This window comes from Scyliorhinus torazame, chromosome 5 (genome assembly GCF_047496885.1).
Source record: "Scyliorhinus torazame isolate Kashiwa2021f chromosome 5, sScyTor2.1, whole genome shotgun sequence".
NCBI lineage: Eukaryota > Metazoa > Chordata > Chondrichthyes > Carcharhiniformes > Scyliorhinidae > Scyliorhinus > Scyliorhinus torazame.
Genome location: NC_092711.1, coordinates 116863236 through 116889452, shown reverse-complemented (window position 1 = coordinate 116889452; position 26217 = coordinate 116863236). Strand labels below are relative to the sequence as shown.

The window sequence follows — 26217 nt, the reverse complement described above, 5'->3', positions numbered from 1 at the left end:
TCTAACCTCTGTACAGAGTGAAGTTAACGACTCAATCATTTTCTCCCCTAGTCACTGAAGCCCCACCCACTTCCTGTTCCCTCACCATGATGGCCGTACATGAGCTCTGCTACTCCTCAGGGAGTCACCATGATGTGGAGATGCCGGTGTTGGACTGGGGTGAGCACAGTAAGAAGTCTCACAACACCAGGTTAAAGTATAACAGGTTTGTTTCGAATCACTAGCTTTTGGAGCACTGCTCCTTCCTCAGGTGAACGAAGAGGTAGGTTCCAGAAACATATATATAGACAAAGTCAAAGATGCAGGACGATACTTTGAATACTTTGTCTATATATATGTTTCTGGAACCTACCTCTTCGTTCACCTGAGGAAGGTGCAGTGCTCCGAAAGTTAGTGATTCGAAACAAACCTGTTGGGCTTTAACCTGGTGTTGTAAGACTTCTTACTGTACTTCCTGAATCAAGATGGCAGTCATTAGCCTGTGACTGTTCCCAGGAAAAAGCCCCAGACCAGCCGATTTGGGACCAGCAGGTTTTTATTCTCACCTTGTGGCCATCAGCAGGTTTTATTTGGAGACCCAATTCCCTGCGGATCTGTCACCCTCACAATGTGTGATTGACGGCAGCTCCCGACCAATAGGAAGAGGGGGTGGGTCTGGAGCACCGACCGGGAGCGGCTGGTCCTCCAACCAATCGGAGTGAATGAGGGGCGGGGCCCACTGTGATTGAAGCATGCGCAGTGTGGGTAATGGCGTCGGGGAGCGGCTTATTCAGCTCCGAAATTGGTAAGTACGGAGGGAGCGAGGAATCGCGTGAATCTACGGAAACGCTGCGTGAATATGTTGTGTAAGCCACAAATCTCCGAAAAGAGCTTACTGGACCACCCAGTTTGCAGCGAGCGGGGCTGCAGGCCCAGGTTATCGGCCTCCATCTTTAATAGATGTCATGTGCATCAGGGCGCATGCGTGATCGCCATCTTTGTAGCGGGCAAATGTCCAGTGACTGGGTGGAGCATTTTCATAAAAATAAACCAAAGCAGAAGAAAAATCGTACAACATTGTAGATAACCAATACCAACTCCCCTCTGCTCCCCACTAGGAGGAGCTTGTTACCCATTGATCAGACTGGAGACAACTTGTCCATCAAACTGCATTAGCCTTTGAATCCCAATGTCTTACCGATGCAGCGCAGTGGCAGAGAAGAAAAAAACGGGGTGGCACAGTGGATGTCACTACTGCTCACAGTGCTAGAACCCGGGTTCAAATCCGACCTTGGGTGACTGCGTGGAGTTTGCACGTTCTCCCCATGTCTGCATGGGTTTCCTCAGAGTGCTCTGATTTCCTCCCACAGTCCCTTTCACTTTCTCTCTACTCCAATAGAGGTGAACCAGTTGGGTTTCTATGCCAATCCAGCAGTTCTCATGGTTACATTTTCCTGTTTCCCACAAATTACCAGATTGATTCAGATCAATTTCACAACCTGCCTTTGTGTTTTTGTGGGTTCTCTCTCACTCCCTTTTTTCTGTTTTAAATCCATTTCACAGGGTATTACAAGAGGAGGCTTTGCAATTGGGGAACTGACATCGAACATGATATCAGAATCTGATGGAGCCAGCCAATTTATTGTAACCTGAACATCATTGGATTTTGAACATGAATGGAAAAAGCACCGATCACAGTGGGGGGAAATTGTACCATGTGTCCTGTGTGTGGACAAGATTTCAGCCAATCATCTGGATTTTCGGAACATAATTGCAGTCGTGACGGAGATGCCATGGAAATGTGGGGACTGTGAGAAGGGATTCAATTACCCATGCCAGTTGGAAACTCATCAACGCAGTCACACTGGGGAGAGGTCATTCACTGCTCCCAGTGTGGGAAAGGATTTGCTCACATATTCACTCTGCTGAGACACCAGCAAATTCACACTCAGGAGAGGCCATACACGTGCTCTGTGTGTGGGTTGGGATTCAATTGGTGAACAAACCTAGCATTACATCAGCGGGTTCACACTGGGGAGAAGCCGTTCACCTGCTCCCAGTGTGGGAAGAGATTTGCTCACTCATATACCCTGCGGACACACGAGAAGAGTTCACACTGGGGAGAGGCCATTCATCTGCTCCCAGTGTGGGAAGGGATTCACTCACTCAGCCAATCTGCTGAGACACCAGCGAGTTCACACTGGGGAGAGGCCATTCACCTGCTCCCAGTGTGGGAAGGGTTTCATAGAATTTACAGTGCAGAAGGAGGCCATTCGGCCCAGCGAGTGTGCACCGGCTCTTGGAAAGAGCACCCGACCCAAGGTCAACACCTCCACCCTATCCCCATAACCCAGTAACCTCACCCAACACTAAGGGCAATTTTGGACACTAAGGGCAATTTATCATGGCCAATCCACCTAACCTGCACATCTTTGGACTGTGGGAGAAAACCGGAGCACCCAGAGGAAACCCACGCACACACGGGGAGGATGTGCAGACTCCGCACAGACAGTGACCCAAGCCGGAATCGAACCTGGGACCCTGGAGTTGTGAAGCAATTGTGCTATCCACAATGCTACCGTGCTGCTCAATCATCCCACCTACTTGATTGTTTCACACAATCATCCCACCTACTTGCACATCGATACATTCACACTGGGAAGAGGCCATTCACCTACTCCATGTGTGGGAAGGATTCAGTCAGTCCTCCAACCTGCTGAAACACCAATAAATTCACAAGTAACTGTTGTAATTGGATTATGCTGTTAATCATATTCAGGATTGAACCATGTTCATTTGAGTCTGTTTCTGCTGAATTGAAAAATAACTCCAGCTCAGTTATACGTGTTAATGTAGTTGGTCTTGGAAAGAGAGGATTTGCAGTTAGGAAACACAAACTAAACATCGCATCAGCATCTAACACTCACCAAATCTATCGTAAACTGAATATCATCGGATTTTGAACTTGGAAGGAAAAAGCACCGTTCACAGTGGGGAGAAACCGTACACGTGTTCTATGTGTGGACGAAGCTTCAGTCGGTCATCTGGCCTTTCGAAACATAAATGCAGTCACACTAGGGAGAACCCATGGGAATGTGGGGACTGTGGGAAGGCGGGGACTGTGGGAAGGCATTTGATTAGCCATTCCAGCCGGTAGTTCATCAGTGCACTCATGCTGGGAGATGCTTTTCACGTGCTCTGAGTATGGAAAGGGATTCACACACTCATACCACTTGTAAATACACCAACATGTTCACATGGGGGAGAGGCTGTTCATCTCCCTATGTAGGATGGGATTTGCTCATTCCTCCAATCTGCTGAGACACCACTGAGTTCACACTGGGGGAGACCATTTAAATGCCCAGACTGTGAAGAGTGTTATAAAGATTCTGGGGAACTGATGTCCCATTAACATATTCACACTGAAGAGAGAGACCATTCAGATGCTCTCACTGTATCACAGAATTTACAGTTCAGAAGTAAGCTATTTGGCCCATCGAGTCGGCACCCGACTTAAGCCTATACCTCCACCCTAATCCCGTAAACCAGTAACCCCACCTAAACCTTTTAGACAGTAAGGGCAATTCAAAATGGCCAATCCACCTAACCTGCACATCTTTGGACTATGGGAGGAAACCGGAGCACCCGGAGGAAACACACGCAAATACAGGGAGAATGTGCCGACTCCGTACAGACAGTGACCCAAGCCGAAAATCGAACCTGGGACCCTGGAGCTGTGAAGCAACAGTGCTGACCACTGTGCTACCGTGCCGCCCAATCGGCAGCTTACCACTCAAAGAACAGGGTTCAGACAATCGTCTCACCTCACTGTACAGCAGCGTCTTCACACAGAGGAGAGGCCATTCACCTGCTCCCAGTATGGGAGGGGATTCACTCAGATTCCAACCTACTGATGCACCAGCAAGTTCACAAGTAACTTCACTGATTGGATTGTTTTGGGCATCACAGCCTGGACTGAACCATAGGCATTGGGGTCTGTTTCTCCCACAAGTCCCGAAGGACGTGCTTGTTACACGAATTGGACATTCTGAATTCTCGCTCAGTGTAGCTGAACAGGCACCGGAATGTGGCGACTAGGAGATTTTCACAGTAACTTCATTGCAGTATTAATATAAGCCTACTTGTGACAAGAACAAAGATTATTATTATTATGATGATGATGTTCTTAAACTCCAACCCTATTGTAAGAAATTTAATTCTGAATAAAATTCAAGTCAAATCAGTTTGTGTTAATCATAGTTAATCAATGGGCGGCTCATTAGCACAGAGTTAGCACTGTGGCTTCACAGCGCCAGGGATTCGGGTTTAATTCCTGGCTTGGGTCACTGTGCGGAGTCTGCACGATCTCTCCGTACCTTTGTGGGTTTGCTCCAGGTGCTCCAGTTTCCTCCCACAAGTCCCGAAAGACGTGCTTGTTAGGTGAATTGGACATTCTGAATTCTCCCTCAGTGTACCAAAACAGGCGCCGGAGTGCGGCGACTAGGTGCTTTTCACAGTAACTTCATTGCAGTGTTAATGTAAGCCTATTTGTGACAATAATAAAGATTATCATTATTATGACTGTGGAATTAATTGGAGGAATCTTCCAAAGAGCCAGCACTGGTACAATGGGCCAAATAGTTTTCATCCGTGCTGTATCGTTCCATAGAATAATTAATATTCAATGGGAACAGCAGTAAGCCATTCAGCCTTTCAAGCATGCTCCTCCATTTACTAAAAAAATGTCTGATCCAACACTAAGTCCACTTTCCTGCCTTCTCTCCATAACCCTGATTTCCATAAATTATTAAAAACCTATTGATCTCAGCCCTGAAAATGTTCAAGGACGCGGCCTCCAAAGCTTCCTGGCAGCACGGTAGCACAAGTGTTTAGCACTGTGGCTTCACAGCGCCATGGTCCCAGGTTCGATTCCCTGCTGGGTCACTGTCTGTGCGGAGTCTGCACGTTCTCCCCGTGCCTGCGTGGGTTTCCTCCGGGTGCTCCGGTTTCCTCCCACAGTCCAAAGACGTGCAGGTTAGGTGGATTGGCCATGATAAATTGCCCTTTGTGACCAAAAAAGGTTAGGAGTTATTGGGTTACGGGGATGGGTGGAAGTGAGGGCTTAAGTGGGTCAGTGCAGACTCAATGGGCCGAATGGCCTCCTTCTGCACTGTATGTTCTCTGTTCTCTCACATAATTCTTTGGGAGACAAAATTCTTCCTCAAATCCTCTTATTCTGCAACTATGACCTCTGGTCCTACATTCTACCATCAGTGGAAACATCCATCCAATATTTACCCTGTCTAACCCTCTAAAAATCTTATATGTTTCAATCATATCACCTCTCGTACTTATGCACTCCTAGGAGTACAGACCCAACTTGTTTAATCTTTCCTCATGGAAATTCCTCCATGTCCGGGATCATTGCAGTGAATCTCCTCTGTACTGCCTCCAATTATATTATATCTTTCCTTAAATGAGGGGACCAAATCTCTCTTGACATAAGCACCAGCATCACATTTGCCTTCCCTATTAGCTTCTGCTCCTGTCTGCTAGCTTTCTGAGCTTCATGAGCAAGAACCCCAAGTCCCTTTGGGCTACAGCTTTCTGCAGTCTCACCATTTAAACAAGAACCCGCCTTCTCATTCATTCTTCCAAAATGAACAATCTCACATTTTCCCTCATTGAATTGCAGTTCAGCATCAGTAAATAGAGAAGGAGAGGAACCAGTGACTGTGGGATTGACGCACAGACTTAGCACCCTGAGAGGAGTCAGGGAAAAGTTGGAAAAATTTCAAAAAACTAATCATGTACTGACAGGAAAATAAAGGTTTTTTAGTAATGGCATACAACAGCGCAGATATTCACAAGAATGTATGTGTTGTATTTATTAATTTCTTTGAATTGCGTAACAAAATTGGTTTCCTTCTGTTTGGATGCTTCAATGGCGTTGCTGTTACCCAGCATTCCCTGCGGGTGTGAATGTGCCCTATTCACACTGCGGGAGGTCAGTGCGCAGGCGCAGTGCTGAACTCCGCGGAACATGCGCAGTGTCACCTTGCCCAGAGGCGGGTGAGTACGGGAGAGGTTTTTTTATAAATGTTTTTATTCAAGCTTTTTCCAACCAACGTTTTTACATAACAAAAATAAACGAGAATTATTAAACAAACAAGGTGGGTGTTGTCTTTATACAAAGCAAAATTCACATTATATCCACAATTCCCCCCCACCTGAGTCCCCCTGCCCCCCCCCCCCCCCCCCCCGGGATGCAGCTGCTGCTGACACTGCTCCCCTAGAAAGTCAAGGAAAGGTTGCCACCGCCGAGAGAACCCCATCAAAGACCCTCTCAAGGCGAACTTTATTCGCTCCAGGCTGAGGAACCCCGCCATATTGCTAACCCTGGTCTCCACACTCGGGGGTTTTGAGTGCCTGCACATTAACAAGATCCATCTCCGGGCTACCAGGGAGGCAAAGGCTAATACCTCAGCCTCTTTCGCCACCTGCACTCCCGGATCCTCTGACACCCCAAATATCGCTATTGTTGGGCTCACCTTCACCCGAGTGTCCTAGATCCTGGACATCGCCCTCGCAAAGCCCTGCCAGAATTCTTTAAGCGCCGGGCATGCCCAAAACATATGGGCATGGTTCGCCGGACTCCCTGCACATCTTGCGCTCCTGTCCTCCACCCCAAAGAACTTACTCATTCTCGCCATCGTCATGTGAGCCCGATACACCACCTTAAAATGAATTAAGCTGAGCCTGGCACATAATGAGGAGGAATTTACCCTGCCCAGGGCATCAGCCCACAGGCCCTCATCCAGATCCATTCCCAGCTCCTCCTCCCACTTGCCCTTCAACTCCTCCACTGAGGCATCCTCAGCCTCCTGCAGCTCCTGATATATGTCCGACACCTTCCCCTCCCCTACCCAGATGCCAGACACAACCCTGTCCTGTATCCTACGCGGGGGCAGCAGCGGAAATGTCCCCACCTGCTTTTTAAGAAAGTCCCGAACCTGGAGGTACCTGAACGCATTCCCCAGGGGAAGGCCGAACCTCTCCTCCAGCGCCTGCACACTGGGGAAAGTCCCGTCTATAAACATGTCCCCCATTCTCCTAATGCCTGCCCTATACCAGTCTTGGAACCCCCCATCTATCCTACCCGGAGCAAATCTGTGGTTATTCCGTATCAGGCTCCACACTGAGGCCCCCTCCTCCTGCCTGTGCCTCCTTCACTGTCCCCAAATCCTCAGTGCCGCCGTCACCACCAGACTTGTGGTGTATCACGCCGGTGAGAACGGCAGCGGCACCATGACTAGTGCCCCTCGGCTGGTGCCTCTGCATGACGCCCCCTCCTCCATCATCAACTTTCTAATCATGGCCACATTGGCCGCCCAATAATCGCTGTAGAAGTTCGGCTGAGCCAGTCCTCCCCCTCCCCCTCCCCACGAATGCCCTTTTAACTCGCAGGGTTTTATTCGCCCACACAAATCCCATAACAATCCTATTCACCTGCTTAAAAAAGGACTTGGGGATGAAACTGGGGAGGCATTGAAAAACGAACAGGAACCTGGGGAGACCCGTCATCTTGCGGGAGAGGTTTTTGTTAATGGGAGAGAGTGGGCGGGGCGGAGGGAGGAATGGAGCCGGGAGGTGAGGGTGGGTAGGGAGTGGAGGCTTCAGAAACACCTGGTGTAGGCCCCAAGACCAAATATGACCCCGCAAGTCCGGAGTTTGTAGATCGGAGGGTTTTTCCTGAGAATAGGCCCAGATTTGAAGACCATCTTGTTTCAGCAGGAGCAGTGCGCACGCGGGACTATTTGTTTTACGTAATGGAGTGGGCGGGGCTTCAGGGTCCCAGTGACCAGAAGAGAAAAGTTTTGACTCGTTGATCTAAATCTGCTAATGGATGAGAAATGCCTCAATGAGTAAATAACGGCTGATTATAGAAGGGTAACTGAGGTGGCGGAATGGATGTGGAGGCTCCATAAACACCCTGTGGAGATGGCAGAATAAGAATCTAATGTTTAATCCAGGCGGGGCAACATCCGGGAGGCTGCACATGACATCAGGGGGGAGTGGGAGGAGGAGAAAATGTTGTGAATTTCTCTTCTAGACTGACAGGAATGGATTCTGGAAACTCTTTTTACTGGAGGTTAGAAGGGGAGGATTTACACACAGCAAACTCAAATCAAGAGAAATGTTTTTCTCTTCTGAATTTTTAATCCTGGACTGACAGTGATGACTTTTTACAGGACATTAGGAAAGCAGAATTTTAAGGTGAATAACTCACCCAAGATTCACTTCAAAACCTGAGAGAAACTCAGTTTATTAGTACCTGAATGTAAGTGTTTCTGTTTTATTTGGGTTCAAGATTTAAACATCTGTGTAGCTGGAAATAGGGTGGAGCAAGATTTGCAAACAAGGATGTTGCTTAACCGGGACCCAATGTAGATCAGTGAGCACAGGAGTGATGAGTGAGTGAGTGGGATTCAGTTCAGGGGGCATGGCAGCAGAAATTTGTATGAACTCAAGTTTGGCAGGTTCCCTACCCTGAACAACATAATTGAACCAGTTTGTTTTTTACAACATTCAGCAGTTTTTATGGTCACTTTTTCCTTGTGCCGGTCCCACACATCACCAGATTCAGTTGGCTCAGTTTCACAACCTGCCTTTGTCTTTTTGTAGGTTTGCACTTACACCTTTTTCTGGTTTTAATCAATTTCACAGAGTATGAGAAAGGGACAAATTTGCAGTTGGGAAACTCGAACTAGGTATCATATCAGGATCTGATTGAGTCGCCCAATTTATCGTAACCTGAATATCTTTGGATTTTGAATATGGAAGGAGAAAGCACCATTCGCAGTTGGGAGAAACTAAACACATGCTCTGCGTGTGGACGAGACTTCAGCCAATCATCTGACCTCTTGAACCACAAGTGCAGACACAACGGGGAGAAAGCATGGACATGTGGGGACTGTGAGAAGGGATTCAATTATCCAGTTGAGCTGGAAACTCATCGGCGCAGTCACACTGGGGAGAGACCGTTCACCTGCACAACGTGTGGGAAGGGATTCACTCTGTCTTGCAACCTGTTGGCTCACCAGCATGTTCACTCTGAAGAGAGACCTTTTAAATACCCAGACTGTGGGAATTGCTATAAAAGTTCTGGCAAACTGTTGCGCCACCAACATATTCACAGTAACGAGAGACCTCAGGTGCTCTGACTGTGGGACTGGGTTCAGGCAATTATCTGATCTCACTGTACACCAGCGAATTCACACTGGAGAGAAGCCGTTTACCTGCAAAAAGTGTGAGAAGGGATTCAGTTGGTCGTCACGCCTGCTGACACACCAGCAAGTTCACACTGGAGAGAGACCATTCTCCTGCACTGTTTGTGGGAAGGGATTCACTAATTCTTCCGCCCTGCTGAAACACCAGCAAGTTCACACTGGGGAAAGACCGTTCACCTGTTCTGTGTGTGGGAAGGGATTCACTGGGTCCACCGGCCTGCTGGAACACCAGAGTATTCACAGCGGGGAGAGACCATTTGGCTGCTCCACGTGTGGGAAGAGATTCACTCAGTCATCAACCCTGCTGCCACACCAGCGAGTTCACACTGGGGAGAAGCCATTCATCTGTTCCAGATGTCACAAGAGATTTGCTCACTCATCTACCCTGCTGAGACACTAGCGAGCTCACAAGTAACTACTTTGATAGAACTTTGCTGTTTATCCATTTGGGTGTGTTTCTAAAGAAAAGCAAGTCCAGCCCCGTTATAGGATTAATATTCCGGATTAAAGTCAAATCAGTTAGATGTTTTTAATATCTCCAACACAAGTTAGTTCCTTTTGAAGGGATCTCCCTCTCTTCTGTATCCCCTATCCTCACCTCCAAAAGGAGGAGCTTGAAGTTCTTTGAGGATATAATAAGCAGGGTGGATAAAGGGAACCAGTAGATGTGGTTTGCCCAAGACCGTAAGAAACGACAGAGAGTTGTGAACACCGCCCAATCCATCACGCGAACCCGCCTTCCATCTATTGACTCTATCTACACCTCCTGCTGCATTGAGAAAGCAGACAGCATAATCAAAGACCCCTCCCATCTGTGTTTTTCTTTCGTCCATCGGGCAGGAGACACAAAAGTCTGAGAAAAAGCACTAACAGGTTCAAAAACAGCTTCTTCCCCGCTGTTACGACTACTGAATGACCCTCTTATGGACTGAACTGATCTCTTCACAAATCTTCTCATCCGATGCCTGTGCCTATGTATTTACATTGTGTATTTATGCATGTCCTATGTTTTTTCATGCATGGAACGATCTGTCTGGACTGAAGGCAGAACAATACGTTTTACTGTACCTCAGTACACGTGACAATAAAACAAGTTCAATTTAGATTTCCAGAGGCATTCAGTAATAATAATGATCACCTTTTATTGTCACAAGTATGAAGTTACTGTGAAAAGCCCCTGATCGCAACATTTCGGCACCTGTTCGGGTAAGCTGGTATGGGAATTGAACCCGTAAGGTACTACATACAAGGTTATTGCACACGATAAGGACTTATAGTGTTGGGGATGATTTTTTAGCATGGATAGAGGCTTGGATAACTAACAGAAAAGAGTGAGTTGGGATAAATGGGTCATTTTCAAATTGGCACATTAACTAATGGACTGCCCCTGGGATCAGTGTTGGGGCCACAACTATTTAGATCAATATAAATGACTTAGAACCATAGAATTCCTACAGTGTAGAAGGAGGCAATTCAGCCCATCGAGTCTGCACCTAGCAGCAGAGGGCAGTAGAGCGGAGCTGCTGATTGGCCGTTGCAGGGGAAATTTGCATACGTCCGTGTGCTCACCCTAACTTGGAGGTGGTTTGTGGAGGAGCTCTTGTCAAGTGACACTTAAACCCAAAACATTTCTTCAGTGTTTCACTCCGTACCCCCTCTTCTAACCAAAAATAACCAACCGCTGTAAGGATCAAGAGGAAGACTCGAGGGCAGGTAGAAGTGGAAAGTTGAACCGTGACATCACAGCCTGCAGGTAAGGGATTGGCTGGTGACTGGTAAGTAGTTTTTATTTATTTTCCCTCATGTGTTATCGTGCGGGGCGCAGAGGTTGCTGAGTGAGTGCTTGCTGAGAAGGGGAGTGAATAACAGGTAAGCTCTTTCTTTCTTTTTTTTTATCTAGAGGGGATGACAGGGAAGGTAGTGCAATGTTCCTCCTGTTTGAGGTGAGGGACGCCGTTAGTGTCCCTGCTGATTTCATCTGTGGGAAGTGCACCCATCTCCAGCTCCTCAGAAACTGCGTTAGGGAACTGGAGTTGGATGAACTTCGGATCATTCGGGAGGCAGAGGTGGTCATAGATAGAAGCTTCAGGGATGTAGTTACTCCGAAGAATAAAGATAGATGGGTGATGGTGAGAGGGGCTGGGAGGAAGCAGTCAATACAGGGATCCCCTGTGGCCGTTCCCCTTAGTGACAAGTATACCACTTTGGATACTGTTGGTGGGGGGGGGACTTACCAGGGTTAAGCCATGGGGTACAGGTCTCTCGCACAGAGTCTGTCCCTGTTGCTCAGAAGGGAAGAGGAGTAGAGCATTAGTCATTGGCGACTCCATAGTTAGGGGGATAGATAGGAGATTCTGTGGGAACGAGAGAGACTCATGGTTGGTGTGTTGCCTCCCAGGTGCCAGGGTGCGTGATGTCTCGGATCGTGTTTTCGGGATCCTTAAGGGGGAAGGGGAGCAGCCCCAAGTCATGGTCCACATAGGTACCAACGACATAGGTAGGAAAAGGGATAGGGATGTAAGGCAGGGATTCAGGAGCTAGGGTGGAAACTTAGATCTAGGACAAACAGCGTTATTATCTCTGGGTTGTTACCCGTGCCACGTGATAGCGAGACGAGGAATAGGGAGAGAGAGGAGTTCAACACGTGGCTACAGGGATGGTGCAGGAGGGAGGGGTTTCAGATTTCTGGATAATTGGGGCTCATTCTGGGGTCAGTGAGACCTCTACAAACGGGATGGTCTGCACCTGGACCAGATGTGTACCAATATCCTGGGGGAGAAATTTGCTAATGCTCTTCGGGAGGGTTTAAACTAGTTCAGCAGGGGCTTGGGAACCTGAATTGTAGCTCCAGTATACAGGAGGTTGAGAGTAGTGAGGTCATGAGTAGGGTTTCAAAGTTGCAGGAGTGTACCGGTAGGCAGGAAGGTGGTTTAAAGTGTGTCTTCTTCAATGCCAGGAGCATCCGGAATAAGGTGGGTGAACTTGCGGCATGGGTTGGTACCTGGGACTTCGATGTTGTGGCCATTTCGGAGACATGGATAGAGCAGGGACAGGAATGGTTGTTGCAGGTGCCGAGGTTCAGATATTTCAGTAAGCTCAGGGAAGGTGGTAAAAGAGGGGGAGGGATGGCATTGATATTAAAGAACAGTATGGTGGCAGAAAGGACGTTTGATGAGGACTAGTCTACTGAGGTAGTATGGGCTGAGGTTAGAAACAGGAAAGGAGAGGTCACCCTGTTAGGGGTTTTCTATAGGCCTCCGAAAAGTTCCAGAGATGTAGAGGAAAGGATTGCAAAGATGATTCTGGACAGGAGCGAAAGCAACAGGGTAGTTGTTCTGGGGGACTTTAACTTTCCAAATATTGACTGGAAACTCTATAGTTCGAGTACTTTAGATGGGTCTGTTTTTGTCCAATGTTTGCAGGAGGGTTTCCTGACACAGTATGTAGATAGGCCAATGAGAGGCAAGGCTATATTGGATTTGGTACTGGGTAATAAACCAGGACAGGTGTTAGATTTGGAAGTAGGTGAGCACTTTGGTGATAGTGAACACAATTCGATTAAGTTTACTTTCGTGATGGAAAGGGATAGGTATATACCACAGGGCAAGAGTTATATCTGGGGAAAGGCAATTATGATGCGATGAGGCAAGACTTAGGATACATCGGATGGAGATGAAAACTGCAGGACATGGGCACAATGGAAATGTGGAGCTTGTTGAAGGAACAGCTACTGCGTGTCCTTGATAAGTATGTACCTGTCAGGCAGGGAGTAAGTGGTCGAGTGAGGGAACCGTGGTTTACTAAAGCAGTCAAAACACTTGTCAAGAGGAAGTAGACTTATGTAAAGATGAGACATTAAGGTTCAGTTAGGGTGCTCGAGAGTTACAAGTTAGCTAGGAAGGACCTAAAGAGAGAGCTAAGAAGAGCCAGGAGGGGACATGAGAAGTCTTTGGCAGGTAGGATCAAGGATAACCCTAAAGCTTTCTATAGATATGTCAGGAATAAAAGAATGACCAGGGTAAGAGTAGGGCCAGTCAAGGACAGTAGTGGGAAGTTGTGCTTGGAGTCCGAGGAGATAGGAGAGGTGCTAAATGAATATTTTTCGTCAGTATTCACACAGGAAAAAGACAATGTTGTCGAGGAGAATACTGAGATTCAGGCTACTAGACTAGAAGGGCTTGAGGTTCATAAGGAGGAGGTGTTAGCAATTCTGGAAAGTGTGAAAATAGATAAGTCACCTGGGCCGGATGGGATTTATCCTAGGATTCTCTGGGAAGCTAGGGAGGAGATTGCTGAGCCTTTGGCCTTGATCATTAAGTCATCTTTGTCTGCAGGAATAGTGCCAGAAGACTGGAGGATAGAAAATGTTGTCCCCTTGTTCAAGAAGGGGAGTAGACATAACCCCGGTAACTATAGACCAGTGAGCCTTACTTCTGTTGTGGGCAAAATCTTGGAAAGGTTTATAAGAGATAGGATGTATAATCATCTGGAAAGGAATAATATGATTAGAGATAGTCAACACGGTTTTGTGAAGGGTAGGTCGTGCCTCACAAACCTTATAGAGTTCTTTGAGAAGGTGACCAAACAGGTGGATGAGGGTAAAGCAGTTGATGTGGTGTATATGGATTTTGGTGGGCCCTGATCGCGGGCCAGGCCACCGTGGGGGCACCTCCCGGGGCCAGATCCCCCCTGCCCCCCCAAGAACCCCGGAGGGCGCCCACGCCGCCAGGTCCTGCCGGTAAGGACCTACTCCAATTTACGCCGGCGGGACTGGCAAAAAACGGGCGGGACTTCGGCCCATTGTGGGCCGGAGAATTATGGCAGCCCCAGGGCCCATTGAGTCGCGCCGGCCCCCGCCATTCTCCGAGGCGGGCGGCGCGATTCACGCCGGGCTGAATTTTGGGGTGCCGAATAATTTGGAGGACGGTGGGGGTTGGATTCACGGCGACCCCCGGCGATTCTCCGACCCGGAGGGGGGAGTCAGAGAATCCCGCCCCTAATTGATAGATTCCAATTTAAAAGATTTAATATGTACACAGTCTTTGGTATTTGAGCTATCTCATCTACTAAAAGTAAACTAAAAAAATACTCAACACAAATGAAATTTAAAAATCGCTTATTATCACAAGTAGGCTTCAATGAAGTTACTGTGAAAAGCCCCTAGACGCCACATTCCGGCGCCTGTTTGGGGAGGCTGGTACGGGAATTGAACCGTGCTGCTGGCCTGCCTTAGTCTGCTTTCAAAGCCAGCGATTTAGCCCTGTGCTAAACAGCCCCTTGTACAGTCGGGAATGTGATTGCGTGACTACATCACTTAATAAAGGAGTCAGTGAAAGTGGAAAAGGAGACCATGGAAACCAAAAATTAACTCCTGAAAATCAGAGAGCATCTCTCGAGAAAATCTCAAGAAGAGCCATTGAAAAAATATGTTTTGAGCCCTGGAGTCGGATCTTTCAGATGCTGAATTGTAGATTTTACACCAAAGATTTATTTAAAATAGAAGCAAAAGTTCAGAAATTTATTCTAAACAGGTTTCTGCTGAGAGTTCTTGAATGAAGGGGAAAGATCACAGATGGTGCTTTTAAAAATAGACACTGGTAGCCCCCACAATAAATGACATTTTCAGCAGATTAAGTTCCAGCGGTTATAGGGGTTAACATCAGTAAGTACAAAATATTGTCAGATGATCAATACTAAACAACAGCAACAACAGCAGAATCCAACCCCTGCAGTCATTTATGAACTTGCTGATGTCTCTGGAGACATCGTGACTGAGTGAATCCCTTCCCACACACACACAGCAGTTGAATGGTCTCTTAGTGTGAGTGCGTTGGTGTGTCAGCAAGTTGAAAGACTTCACAAATCCATTCCCACACACTGAGCAGGTAATCGGTTTCTCCCCAGTGTGAACGCGCTGTTAAGCAGTGAGGTTGGACGACCGATTGAATCCCTTCCCACACACGGAGCATGTGAATGGTCTCTCCGCAGTGTGAGTGCGTTGGTGAGCAGTGAGGTTGGATGACTGCCTGAAACTCTTTCCACAGGAGGTGCAGCCGAATGGTTTCTCTTCAGTGTGAATTTGCTGGTGTCTCAGAAGGGTGGGTAAAACTGTGAATCCCTTCCCACACACAAAGCAAGTAAACGGTCTTTCCCCAGTATGGAGCCGTTGGTGTACAAGGAGGGAGGATGCCTGTCTGAAACTCTTTCCACAGGAAGTGCAGCTGAATGGTTTCTCCTTAATGTGAACTCGCTGGTGTGACAGCAAGTGGGATGATCCGGTGAATCCCTTCCCACACACAGAGCAGGTGAATGGCCGCTCACCTCTATGAACACGCTGGTGTGACAGCAGGTGGAATGACTGAGTGAATCCCTTCCCACAGTCGGAGCAGGCGAACGGCCTCTCCCCAGTGTGAGTGCGTTGATGTACAGTGAGTGCTGAAGAATGCCTGAACCTCTTTCCACAGGAGGTGCAGATGAATAGCTTTTCCTCAGTGTGAATCCGCTGGTGAGACCAAAGGCCAGATGACTGAATGAATCCCTCCCCACACACACAGCAGGTGAATGGCCTCTCCCCAGTGTGACTGCGCCAATGGTTTTCCAGCAGGGAAGGGTAACTGAATCCCTCACATTTCCACGGTCTCTCCATGGTGCAGTGTCCTTGTGTCTCTCCAAGTTGGATGATCGCTTGAAGTCTTCTCCACATACAGGACACATGTATGGTTTCTCCCCAATGTGAATGGTCGTGATGTTTCTTCAGGCTGTGTAACTGGTTAAAGCTCTTTCCTCAGTCAGTTCACTGGAACACTCTCACTCAGGTGTGTTTGTCTCAATATCTTTCCAGTCACACTGATGTTTAAAAGTGTTTCTCACAGACAGAAGAGACAATCGTTTCTCCTTCAACATTCAAAGTCTGAGGATTTTCAGGTCCTGATGAATTGAGTGACTGTCAGATGATGTTTAGTTTCAGTCTCACATCTGTAAATCCTCCTTTCTAATATCCTGTAAAAGGAATTTACAAACGTCATCACTGTCAGTGGAGCATATAAATTCTGAACAGACAATTCTAGTTTCTCTGGAACATTTTTTCCTCTCTTGTTCCCACAAAGCTGTAAATCCCCCTCCCACACACTCTCCCTCCTCCCTGGGCTGAAATCCAAACCCATCTCCCCATCTGCACCATTTCTTTCCTCCACTCCCAGTTTTCTCCCTCCCTCTCCTCTGTCTGGGTTCAGTTCTCCAGCTCCTGTCTGAAGACTGACAATAAAATCAATTATTTTCTTTGTCAATTATCCTTTTTGTCTACTGTGTACGTACTGTGTATATTCCCTTGGCCACAGAAAAATACTTTTCACTGTACTTCGGTACATATGACAATAAATCTGTCACAGTCACACTGGGCTAAATCGCTGGCTTTAAAAGCAGGCCAAGGCAGGCCAGCAGCATGGTTCAATTCCCTACCAGCCTCCCCGAACAGGTGCCGGAATGTGGCGACTAGGGGCTTTTCACAGTAACTTCATTGAAGCCTACTTGTGACAATAAGCGATTTTCATTTCATTTCATTTCATGTTCATTTGACTGATTGATTTATTGTCATATGTACCGAATATGGCCTGCCTTGGTCTGCTTTAAAAGCCAGCAATTTAGCCCAGTGTGCTAAACCAGCTCCTGATCAATCAGCTGTGTGTACCATCTACAAGATGCACTGCAGTAACTCACCAAGGTTCCTGAGACAGCATCTTCCAAACCCACAACCACTACCATCTGGAAGGACATGAGCAACGGACACCGGGAACCCCATCACCTGGAGGTTCACCAAGTCATTCAGTGGCCTGATATTGAAATATATCACCGCTCCTTCACTGTCTCTGGGGCAACATCCTGGAACTACCTCCCTGACAGCACAGTGGGTGTACCTACACCTCAAGGACAGCAGCGGTTCAAGAAGGCAACTCACCATCACCGTCTGAAGGGAAACTAAGAATGGGTAATAAATCCTGGACGAGCCAGTGACGACCACATCTTGTAAAAATTGAATTTTAAAAAATATATCTGCTGCTCCTGTCTCTCTAGATGGTAGTGGCTGCATGCCTGAGTGTGTGTGTCTGTTTGTGTGGGTGTGTCAGTCAGTGTGTGCGGTGAGTGTCTGGTGTGTTCTTGATGTCAGGGTATCTGCTGATTATGTTCTTCTAGATAGTCATGTCATTGGTTTGGAAGGTGCTGCCCAAGGAGTCTTGGTGATTTCCCGCAGTGCATCTTGTAGATGGTACACCCACTGCTACTACCGTGCGTCAGTGGTGGAGGGAGTGAATGTTTGTGGAAGGCATGCCAATCAAGTGTGCTGCCTTATCCTGGATGGTGTTGAGCTTCTTGAGTGTGGTTGGAGCTGCACTCATCCAGGTAAGTGGTGAGCATTCCATCACACTCCTGACTTAGAACATAGAACATAGAACAATACAGCGCAGTACAGGCCCTTCGGCCCACGATGTTGCACCGAAACAAAAGCCATCCAACCTACACTTGTAGGACTTGTACCTTGTAGATGGTGGACAGGCTTTGGGGAGTGAGGAAGTGAGTTATTCCATGCAGAATCCCTAGCTTCTGACCTGCTCTTGTAGCCACACTATTTATATGGCTATTCCAGTTTAGTTTCAGATCAATGGTCACCCACCCCCGCGATGTTGACAGTGGGGGATTCAGTGATGGTAATGCCATTGCATGTCAAGGGGCGATGGTTAGATTGTCTCTTATTGGAGATGGTCATTGCCTGACACTTGTGTGTTACTTGGCACTAGTTAGCCCAAGCCTGGATATTTTGTCTGACATCCCAAAACATTTCATGGGAGACGCTATCAATCATCATTTAACACTGAGCAATGAAAGGATACAATAGAGCAGATGTGACCAAAGGCTGGTCAAAGAAGTAGGAATTAAGGAGTATCCAAAGGAGGAAAATGAGGTGGGGATAGTTAGCGAAGGAATTCCAGAGTTTACTGACTCTCCTAACAGTGGAAACGTTTTCTTCCGATCTACCTGCAGAAACCTCTCATCATTTTGATCACCAGCAATAAATTTTCCTCGAACCTTCTCTGTGTAAGAAAGGAAATCTCAACTTCTCCAGTCTCTCTACAAAACTGAAATCCCTCAACCTTGGTACCATTCTGGTGAATCTCCCCTGCTCCCTCTCTAAGACATTGGCCTCCTTTCTAAATTGTGCTGCCCACAGCTGGTCACGAGATCCAGCTAAGGCCCAAACGTTTAATAAACGTTTCCCATAGCTTCCCTGTACTCCTGCCCATTTCAATGATAACAAGGATCGTTTGTGCATTTTTGACACCTCATCAACTTGTCCTGCCACCTTCTAACATTTGTGTCCATAAACTTCAGGCCACTCTGTTCCTGCTCTGTTTAAAATTCTACTGTTTAGTTTATACTGCCTCTCCTCATTATTCCTTCCAGAATCCATCATTGGCTGTGAACCATATTGGATATTCTGAAGGTGTGAAAGGTTCTACATGAGCTCAACAGAATCACAGACTGTGACAGTGCAGAAGGAGGCCATTCGGTCCCTCGTGTCTGCTATGTCTTTCTGAATGAGCCTTTCACCCAGTGCCATTCTCCTGCCTTCTCCCTGTAACACTGCACATTGTTTAAAAAGTTATAGATTTTGAACCAAAGATTAAATTGGGATTGATATTCAAAGTTCAAAGAAAACAGCGCGGGAGGTGAGTGAGCCGGGACTCTGAAAACAGCGCGGGAGGTGAGTGAGCCGGGACTCTGAAAACAGCGCGGGAGGTGAGTGAGCCGGGGCTCTGTAAACAGCGCGGGAGCTGAGTGAGCCGGGACTCTGAAAACAGCGCGGGAGGTGAGTGAGCCGGGACTCCGAAAACAGCGCGGGAGGTGAGTGAGCCGGGACTCTGAAAACAGCGCGGGAGCTGAGTGAGCCGGGACTCTGAAAACAGCGCGGGAGCTGAGTGAGCCGGGACTCTGAAAACAGCGCGGGAGCTGAGTGAGCCGGGACTCTGAAAACAGCGCGGGAGATTTAAAAAGCGCAGGAGCTGCGAGTCGGAGCGGAGATTTTAAAAGATTGCGGCCTAGTTTCAGGAGCCGTTCGGAGGTGGAGGAGCAGTCTCTGTCAGGGAGAGAACCTGAGTACATCTAAGACACTCAGAGGGTAAGAAGGTAAGTAAGTGATTTTTACTCATTTTTACTTTTATACCTTTTTCAAATTGTGTGTGTCGGGGGGAAACTGAAGTGACATCACAGAAAAGCTGTGGCCTGAGTGGCTGGTTGGGAATCTACACTAAATTTAAAAAATTAAGCATTGGTAACTAATTAAACATAATTACTTCATTATAATTTAGAGGGATATCTAAGCCAGAATCGGAGAGTACTATATTTAGCTTTCGCATTTCTATTAGAAATCTAGTGCTAGGAAACAGATAGTTAACAGTAACTTTGAAATTTAAAAAAAAATATCTATATATATATTTTTTTAATTTTTAAATTTTAATTTTAATTAATTGACGCAATGTCAGTTAGAGGGGTGCAGTGCTCTGACTATGAGATGTGGCAGGTCCGGGAGGCTTCCAGCGTCCCGGATGGCTTCATCTGCAGAAAGTGCACCCAACTGCAGCTCCTCACAGACCGCATGGTTCGGTTGGAGCAGCAATTGGATGCACTTAGGAGCATGCAGGTGGCGGAAAGCGTCATAGATCGCAGTTATGTAAATGTGGTCACACCCAAGGTGCAGGCAGAGAAATGGGTGACCACCAGAAAGGGCAGGCAGTCAGTGCAGGAATCCCCTGTGGTTGTCCCCCTCTCGAACAGGTATACCCCTTTGGATACTGTCGGGGGGGATAGCCTATCAGGGGAAAACAGCAGCAGCCAGAGCAGTGGCACCACGGCTGGCTCTGATGTTCAGAAGGGAGGGTCAAAGCGCAGAAGAGTAATAGTAATAGGGGACTCTATAGTCAGGGGCACAGATAGGCGCTTCTGTGGACGTGAAAGAGACTCCAGGATGGTATGTTGCCTCCCTGGTGCCAGGGTCCAGGATGTCTCCGAACGGGTAGAGGGCATCCTGAAGGGGGAGGGCAAACAGGCAGAGGTTGTTGTACATATTGGTACTAACGACATAGGCAGGAAGAGGCATGAGGTCCTGCAGCAGGAGTTCAGGGAGCTAGGCAGAAAGTTAAAAGACAGGACCTCGAGGGTTGTAATCTCGGGATTACTCCCTGTGCCACGTGCCAGTGAGGCTAGAAACAGGAAGATAGAGCAGCTAAACACGTGGCTAAACAGCTGGTGTAGGAGGGAGGGTTTCCATTATCTGGACCACTGGGAGCTCTTCCGGGGCAGGTGTGACCTATATAAGAAGGATGGGTTGCATCTAAACCGGAGAGGCATAAATATCCTGGCCGCGAGGTTTGCTAGTGTCACACGGGAGGGTTTAAACTAGTATGGCAGGGGGGTGGGCATGGGAGCAATAGGTCAGAAGGTGAGAGCATTGAGGGAGAACTAGGGAATAGGGACAGTGGGGCTCTGAGGCAGAGCAGACAGGGAGAAGTTGATGAACACAGCGGGTCTGGTGGCCTGAAGTGCATATGTTTTAATGCAAGAAGTATTACGGGTAAGGCAGATGAACTTAGAGCTTGGATTAGTACTTGGAACTATGATGTTGTTGCCATTACAGAGACCTGGTTGAGGGAAGGGCAGGATTGGCAGCTAAACGTTCCAGGATTTAGATGTTTCAGGCGGGATAGAGGGGGATGTAAAAGGGGAGGCAGAGTTCCGCTACTGGTTCGGGAGAATATCACAGCTGTACTGCGGGAGGACACCTCAGAGGGCAGTGAGGCTATATGGGTAGAGATCAGGAATAAGAAGGGTGCAGTCACAATGTTGGGGGTTTACTACAGGCCTCCCAACAGCCAGCGGGAGATAGAGGAGTAGATAGGTAGACAGATTTTGGAAAAGAGTAAAAACAACAGGGTTGTGGTGATGGGAGACTTCAACTTCCCCAATATTGACTGGGACTCACTTAGTGCCAGGGGCTTAGACGGGGCGGAGTTTGTAAGGAGCATCCAGGAGGGCTTCTTAAAACAATATGTAGACAGTCCAACTAGGGAAGGGGCGGTACTGGACCTGGTATTGGGGAATGAGCCTGGCCAGGTGGTAGAAGTTTCAGTAGGGGAGCATTTCGGTAACAGTGACCACAATTCAGTAAGTTTTAAAGTACTGGTGGACAAGGATAAGAGTGGTCCTAGGATGAATGTGCTAAACTGGGGGAAGGCTAATTATAACAATATTAGGCGGGAACTGAAGAACATAGATTGGGGGCGGATGTTTGAGGGCAAATCAACAGCTGACATGTGGGAGGCTTTCAAGTGGCAGTTGAAAGGAATTCAAGACCGGCATGTTCCTGTGAGGAATAAGGATAAATACGGCAATTTTCGGGAACCTTGGATAACGAGAGATATTGTAGGCCTCGTCAAAAAGAAAAAGGAGGCATTTGTCACGGCTAAAAGGCTGGGAACAGACGAAGCCTGCATGGAATATAAGGAAAGTAGGAAGGAACTTAAGCAAGGAGTCAGGAGGGCTAGAAGGGGTTACAAAAAGTCATTGGCAAATAGGGTTAAGAAAATCACAAGGCTTTTTACACGTACATAAAAAGCAAGAGGGTGGCCAGGGAAAGGGTTGGCCCACTGAAGGATAGGCAAGGGAATCTATGTGTGGAGCCAGAAGAAATGGGCGAGGTACTAAATGAATACTTTGCATCAGTATTCACCAAAGAGAAGAAATTGGTAGATGTTGAGTCTGGGGAAGGGTGTGTAGATAGCCTGGGTCACATTGAGATCCAAAAAGACAATGTGTTGGGTGTCTTAAAAAATACTAAGGTAGATAAGTCCCCAGGGCCTGATGGGATCTACCCCAGAATACTGAAGGAGGCTGGAGAGGAAATTGCTGAGGCCTTGACAGAAATCTTTGGATCCTCACTGTCTTCAGGGGATGTCTCGGAGGACTGGAGAATAGCCCATGTTGTTCCTCTGTTTAAGAAGGGTAGCAAGGATAATCCCGGGAACTACAGGCCGGTGAGCCTTACTTCAGTGGTAGGGAAATTACTGGAGACAATTCTTCGAGACAGGATCTACTCCCATTTGGAAGCAAATGGACATATTAGTGAGAGACAGCACGGTTTTGTGAAGGGAAGGTCGTGTCTCACTAACTTGACAGAGTTTTTCGAGGAGGTCACTAAGATGATTGATGCAGGTAGGGCAGTGGATGTTGTCTATATGGACTTCAGTAAGGCCTTTGACAAGGTCCCTCATGGTAGACTAGTACAAAAGGTGAAGTCACACGGGATCAGGGGTGAGCTGGCAAGGTGGATACAGAACTGGCTAGGTCATAGAAGGCAGAGAGTAGCAATGGAAGGATGCTTTTCTAATTGGAGGGCTGTGACCAGTGGTGTTCCACAGGGATCAGTGCTGGGACCTTTGCTCTTTGTAGTATATATAAATGATTTGGAGGAAAATGTAACTGGTCTGATTAGTAAGTTTGCAGACGACACAAAGGTTGGTGGAATTGCGGATAGCGATGAGGACTGTCAGAGGATACAGCAGGATTTAGATTGGTTGGAGACTTGGGCGGAGAGATGGCAGATGGAGTTTAATCCGGACAAATGTGAGGTAATGCATTTTGGAAGGTCTAATGCAGGTAGGGAATATACAGTGAATGGTAGAACCCTCAAGAGTATTGAAAGTCAAAGAGATCTAGGAGTACAGGTCCACAGGTCATTGAAAGGGGCAACACAGGTGGAGAAGGTAGTCAAGAAGGCATACGGCATGCTTGCCTTCATTGGCCGGGGCATTGAGTATAAGAATTGGCAAGTCATGTTGCAGCTGTATAGAATCTTAGTTAAGCCACACTTGGAGTATCATGTTCAATTCTGGTCGCCACACTACCAGAAGGATGTGGAGGCTTTAGAGAGGGTGCAGAAGAGATTTACCAGAATGTTGCCTGGTATGGAGGGCATTAGCTATGAGGAGCGTTTGAATAAACTCGGTTTGTTCTCACTGGAACGAAGGAGGTTGAGGGGAGACCTGATAGAGGTCTACAAAATCATGAGGGGCATAGACAGAGTGGATAGTCAGAGGCTTTTCCCCAGTGTAGAGGGGTCAATTACTAGGGGGCATAGGTTTAAGGTGAGAGGGGCAAGGTTTAGAGTAGATGTATGAGGCAAGTTTTTTACGCAGAGGGTAGTGTGTGCCTGGAACTCGCTACCGGAGGACGTGGTGGAAGCAGGGGCGATAGTGACATTTAAGGGGCATCTTGACAAATACATGAATAGGATGGGAATAGAGGGATACGGACCCAGGAAGTGTAGAAGATTGTAGTTTAGTCGGGCAGCATGGTCGGCACGGGCTTGGAGGGCCGAAGGGCCTGTTCCTGTGCTGTACATTTCCTTGTTCTTTGTTTGTTTTGTTAACTATTTTACTGCAGAAACAGCTTCAGCTGGGAGTCTGAATGAAGAGGAAAGATCCCAGGCAGCGGTTCTTCACGGTTCACTGCAGGCGCAACAGCTCAATCAGCTCCACTTTCAGCTTGGGAGAGCTCAGCAGCTCCACACACTGTCCACAGGGGAGATTTCCTGGTCCAGTGGGACCAGCATTCATGTTTTAACTGACACCACCAGAAAACTGGATCAATCGGTCGTTTGTCTCCTTGCTGTTCGGATCTTGTTGTGCACACACTAGTTGTTGTGAAACAACAGAGAACTTTTTGAAAGGAACTAACTTGTCTTCACATATTTAAAAAGATATAACACACTCACACTGTGTTTAATACAAAACAGATAATACTGGACAATCTCAGGTGGTCTGGCAGCCTCTGTAGAGAGCATCTTGGAGAGACCTGCTGAGATTGTCCTGTATTTTCTGTTTTTGTTTCAGGTTCCAGCGTCTGCAGTAATTTGCTTTTATCTTTGTGTTTAAGATAAAGCTGATTTGACAGTTATCCAGAATCTGAATAATTTTAACTGGGCTGGAGTTTATTCAAATCTTCAGAAACAGATCCCAATGGTCATAATGAACATGGTTCAGTTCTGGACATGATTAACAGGAGGAATAACAGCAGAATCCAACCCCTGCAGTCACTTGTGAACTTGTTGGTGTGTCAGCAGAGTGGATGAATGAGTGAATCTCTTCGTACACACAGATCAGGTGAACAGCCTCTCTCCACTGTGAACTTGCAGGTGCCTCCACAGGTTGCATGAACGAACAAATCCCTTTCCCCATTCGGAGCAGGAAAACGGCTTCGCCCCAGTGTGAACTCGCTGATGTACACTGAGGTCAGATGATCGCCTGAACCCAGCCCCGCAGTGAGAGCCCCTGAACGGCCTCTCATCAGTGTGAACACGTTGATGGTGCACCAGGTCTCCGGAACTTTGTTAGCTCTTCCCACAGTCTGGGCATTTAAAAGGTCTCTCCCCAGCGTGAACACGCCGGTGTATCAGCAGATTGGATGAATTAATGAATCCCTTCTCACACACATGACAAGTGAATGGCCTCTCCCCAGTGTGAACTCGCTGATGTATCAACAGGCTGGACGATCTGCTGAAGCTCTTTGTGCGGTGAGAGCAGCTGAATGGTGAGTAACCAGTGTGAATGTGCTGGTGCTCCCTCAGCCCATACAGACATTTAAAGCTCCTATCACAGTCAGAGCAATGAAACCATCTCTTGTCATTGTGAACTTGCTGGTATCTCCGCAGCCCAGATAAAAACATGCATCTCTTCCCACACACGGAACAGGTGAATGGCCTCTCCCCAGTGTGAACTTGCTGGTGTGTCACCAGGGTGGATGAATGTGTAAATGCTTTCCCACATTCAGTACAACTGAACGGCTTCTCACCATTGTGACTGCGTTGATGATTTTTCAGCTCAAAGTCCACCATTTAAATGTGATAAAAAAGAAAGATTATGTGTCAAAATCATAGAAAAGTAGATTGATATAAAATAATGAGCATAATTTACTCCCATTGCCCACAAGTGTCAGGCAAAATGAATGTGTTAATTGCAATCAAGTACTTTGAATTTCAATGAAAATACTTCAGTTTACAAATGGAATCATGTTTCTTTAACTGTATTTCCAAATTCAGATCCATGTCCTCATTCTTTTTTTTCCTCTGAGCCTCTGAACTCCATTTGACAGAGTAATGTTGGAGAGTAGACACTGATTGTCCTGGGAAACAGCAGCAAGAGGTGCTCAGAGGCCGGAGGGGCAAGGGAGCAGTAAGGTCTGTTGCCAGACTTGAGGGCTGGAACCTGAATTCGCAAGTTAAGTGAGTGAGTGTGAATCCCTGGTAAACGATTTGTAATTTAAAAATGTCTTCCATCAACCTAGTAGTTTCATATTTGTCAGGGTTTTCATAGAATTTACAGCGCAGAAGGAGGCAATTCGGCCCATCGAGTCTGCACCGGCTCTTGGAAAGAGCACTCTACCCAAGGTCAGTATTGATTTCCTGAAGCTCCTGTTTTGAGTTTCAAGACATTTCTTGCCCAGTGTGTGAGGTGTTTAAAGATCTTTAATCTTCCTCTTTGCTTTTCGACGTCCATTAAAGATACATAAATTGATTTCCCTCATTATATATCTATTTTCCATACTTGGATGGCTGGTGTTTCATTAATTTCCACTACTTTTCTTTCTGGTTGATAATTGAGGGTCTGCTCACTTGGATTTACCTATGATTATATTCCGAATTTTATTGGTTGTCCCACCAGCCCCAACTTTCACAACGTAACAAACAAAAATCACTAATCACGTAATTGGGATTATCGATGGCGGACTCTATACCCAGCATTCCCCGCGGTGGTGAATGTTCCCTATCTGCACCGTAGGACAGCAATGCGCATGCGTAATATCTAGCGGAATTGGAGCATGCGCAGTGTGTAATGGCGCCTGC

The 26217-nt window shown here is 47.2% G+C and overlaps 1 protein-coding gene and 1 long non-coding RNA gene across 6 annotated transcripts in view; one reads left to right on the top strand and one right to left on the bottom strand.

The window, feature by feature from the left end:
* Positions 1-26217, bottom strand: part of LOC140421704 (uncharacterized) — a 244678-nt gene that overhangs the window by 159193 nt on the left and 59268 nt on the right. The window lies entirely within an intron of this gene.
* LOC140421725 (uncharacterized) lies at positions 396-4222 on the top strand. The gene is made up of 2 exons (XR_011947040.1): positions 396-784; positions 1543-4222. It is a non-coding gene; the product is annotated as an uncharacterized lncRNA (long non-coding RNA).